Source organism: Catharus ustulatus, chromosome 12 (assembly GCF_009819885.2).
Source record: "Catharus ustulatus isolate bCatUst1 chromosome 12, bCatUst1.pri.v2, whole genome shotgun sequence".
Lineage (NCBI taxonomy): Eukaryota > Metazoa > Chordata > Aves > Passeriformes > Turdidae > Catharus > Catharus ustulatus.
The window spans coordinates 11,750,750-11,754,916 of NC_046232.1; positions in this window are offsets into that span (position 1 = coordinate 11,750,750).

Here is a 4,167-nt window from a genome sequence, read left to right on the forward strand (position 1 = left end):
CCCCTTGGTGTTCTCCAGACCTACAGTACGAAGTTGTGTCTGCCTCTCACCTCTGCAGCCAGCTCTCACCTCGCTGCCCCGGAGTGCTGTGCTCCAGCGCGCTCCTCCAGTCGCAGGGCAGTCCCCTCACAGCTGGCTTGAAGAGGGCATGACACTCATCTTTCACAGAGATTTGATCAAAAGGAGTCACGGAGGCTTGAGGCGCTCCTAATGCAGTGCGAGGAGATTCTACCTCTGCTCTGGCAGCCTAAGTAATGCATTAAATCAATGCAGCTGACCTAGGGCCTATTACAATTTTTTTTTCTTCTTCTCAGAGTGTACAACTATCTGCAAATAAGCTATGAGGTACTTACAAGTAAAATTACTTATTTTTAGCGTCAGTGTTGTTTTTCAAATTGCAGCTGCTGCAGGTTTTTTTTTTTTAACATTTGCAGGTCTCAAAGGTTCAGTGAGTGGGGTGTGTATTTTTTAAAGTTAAAACATTTCCCCTTATCAACTGACTTTTGAGTTAGGGCTGAATTTTATTCCTTTTTATGAAGTTGAAGCTTCCTATTAACAGCAGTACAGGTCATAAAGACAGGAGAAGAATTACTTTCTAGTAATTGGGCCAAAATCTGGTTTTAGTTATTCAGGTGTTGGGTTGCATTCATGAGCTAGAGCAGGATTTTTGTCATAGTCCTTTCTCACCTATTTAAAAAACCAAAACAACCCCTCAGGACAAAACACCTCTTCTCTCCTTTTAACTCCTGTAGATAATTTCTTTGCACTCTCCTTACCCAGGAACACACTGTAGTAAACCAGAGAAAGACATGAGCAAGTTGCAGTGAACTCAGAGGGAATCCCTGTAGGAACATACCAGGACAACATCTGACCAGATGAATACCTGTAATCCCATAGGAAAGGCAGTAGGAAATAAGATGGCTGTAGGGAGAAGACAGCTAACATATTATTATTGCTGGTTTATTAGTTGTCTTCTACTAATCCTGTTTACTATTCACTAGATAAATGCACAAGCCTTAAGGAGAACCTAATTTACATTTAGCTAAATACTGGCATAGAGTTAATGTTAAGTGCGTGGCAGTAATTGGAATCAGACCAGGATAAGGCCAACATGATTCCAGAATCTGGTCCTACAGAGCATGACAGGAAGCATATGCTTTCCTAAATCCTTAGGTTACTCCACCCTGTACCTTGTTTCTCCTGCTAAGCAATTAACTAGATAGAAAAACATAGATGGGGATGGAGTTTCCTAGAATGGTCTGACAGATCCTTCTGGCAACAAGCATTCAAGTGTGGCAAGAGTCAGCCACCAGTTGTGGCTTGGTCCATTCCCAACACAGCCCCACATGGAGGCTTCCAGTGCCACCTCTGGGCCCTGCAAAATGCCCCAGGCACTTCTCTCTTGGGGACACAAGGCAGGACATGTGGATAATCACTGGTGTTGTAAACTGTGGGAAAAAGTGTCCAAGAAGTCATGGCCAAAACTGTGTTATTTGAACTGATTCTTAACAGCAGTGCTTTAAAAGCATCTACTCTGGGATGGGCACAAAACCTAGCTGCTCTCTCAAGATGTTAACTCAAAGCCAAAGGCACACCTTGTTACTAAAATTGTATTTCCTTCTTAATGAAATAAGCAGTGATGTTAACTAAAAAGGACTCAACATGATTGAGAATTCTGCAACAAAGGTGAGAAGAGTGGCTTAAGATTACATAAACTGCCAGGAGCTCTGAATTGACTTCAAAATGATAAGTGACTAAAACTTAGATGTGTGGAGAGCTGCTCTTCCCTCTAGCGAGTTCCCAGGAAAAACCTATTTACTAGCTATCTGCCATTTGCCTAGAAGATGATAATTCTTATTAAATGGGCTAACTATCCATAGCAAACAATTTAGGACCAATTTACTGTTTTCTTAATTAATTATCTACTAACAGTCTTTTATTTTGAGCATTGTTTTCATTATTCAAGCTTTTTCAATGAATATTTAATGGGAGCATATTCATGCTCTTTTTAAATTGTTCACTATTTCTGATTAGCAATTTTTCAGTGTTTTACCACCTGTGCACCTCTTAGACGAATCCAATGATACCTAGCATAAGGTGACTTTTCCAAGGCATGATTTCTATCTGCAGGTCAACTTCTAAAGGAATACTGGTACATTAACAGTATTTTTAATGATTTCAGCTGATTCATAGCTCAAGCTTACTTGTACAGAGCAGTTACCAAGATGTATCTTAAGAATGACCAAAATGGAAAGCAGAGGGTGACTTCCCTAAAGCTTCTTCCAGTTCCTGGAAAAGCAGCTTCTTGTGAAAAGAAACAGACATTGGGACAGGGCACCAGCCTTGAGACAGAGGTCCTGGACTTCAGTTGAGGCTCTGTCACTGAACTGCTATTTGACCTCAGGCAAGTTATTTAAATTGATTTATATTTCCTTGCTTCTGAATTACTGGGTTATTTCTTGTTTTAAATCTATGTAAATTGTAAGCTCTTTGAGGAAACTATAGCACCTCATTATGTTCTCAGGGACAGTGCTGAAGGCAAAGGAAAAGGGTCCCCAGCTCTGAACTCCACCTATGTCATAACAAATACCTAAAATCACAGTGTAACAATGCAGCCCAAGGAAAGCAGCTTTCTCTTCCCACCTGCCCCAGCCTGTTCCTTCTCCATGTCTCAGCCTGTGTGCTCAGAGCAGCATGAATATAGGGGGATGTAGGGCAGACTGAATGCTAAAACTTCTTGACCAAATGCAAGAGTATTTATGGTTTTGAGAAGAGTTCCAACACATGGAACTATAAAACTATAAACAAAAAGTTGCTGTTCTTAACTGATTTTATTATCTACAGTACTTTAAAAATGGGTATTAACTGTAGGGAATCACTACAAACAAAACTGAGTCATACAGCACAAAGTCCAATACAATCCCCAAGAAAAGATTTCTCTTGACTCTTAAATTTAAATCATGACCTAAATTTTGATGTTTGATTCAAAAAAATCATTCTAAATAGACTATCAGGAAAACAGCCAAGCACTGACTAAACACTGGGAGTAGGTTTGTTCTGCCACTGCGTTCTCTAGGCAAATGGGCATGTAAATTCTAAATTCCCCAACCACAGGCTGCTGCCTCATGCTGTTCCTCCCAGAGTTCGCTGCACAACGGCGTTAACCTCCATGTCCTGCCTGCTTGGCCTAAATTCCAATCACATAATACACTATGTCCCTCTTACTTAAATCAGTGCTGGCAAAGATCTTTGCACTAATTTAATGCTTTGCTCACTCGCCTCGGAGAGACGTGTGGATTAAACATTTCTCAGAAGAAAGGTGAAGCAATGGTCAGCCCCATGATCCTGCCACTGGGCCCTGGGTCACCTTTCAGGGAGAAAAGCCAACAGGAGTAGGAACTGCTGTCCAGGACTACAGGGACACAAGATTTTGGGGAAGTAGGAGGGGAAAGAAGAAACAGACTTAGAAATGAGGAGAACTGATAACCTATCAGCAAGACATAAAGACAGTTGTGGGTTTCAAACCACTTGCAAATTCAATGTTTTTTAAAATCTAACAAACCCATGTACACACGAAGATGAAAACAGATTTAAACTTAGTGTGCTGCAGCACAAGTTTTGAGCACTAGTCAAATTACAAACAGGCCTGCTAAAGGCATAAAGTACTTGATAAAGTTTCCTAAGATGTGTGGAAGGACAGGGCACTCCAGTTTTCACCAAGCAACAGAGAAACTCAAATTTCTTGTTCAGTATTTCCACATAGGTTGATTTTGTAAGGTAGCCTAAGCTACAAGGTGTCCAAAACTGTTTTCTGCTAACAGTTTAACCAGTTTAAATGTTTACCCCATCTCGCTGCTTACATCTCCTTTAGGGAAATTAGACAAATTCAACCCAGCAAGATAAGTTTGAATACTCTCAGCATTTGCACCCCTGCTTCAGCACTAATTTTTGTCTAACTGTTCACTGCATTACTTTTCTGTAGCCCAAAACAGTAGTGAAGTTATTACAAAATGCTACCATTTAAAATGTGTATGGCAAACCCAGAGGCACATCACCCACACCAGTACCACTGACCCATCCCTGTGCAACGGTGCCTCTCTGCTGCCTAAGACCAAGAGACTGCAATTAACAATTAGGACTGGCCTGGACAGCGAGTTCCTTTTTAAC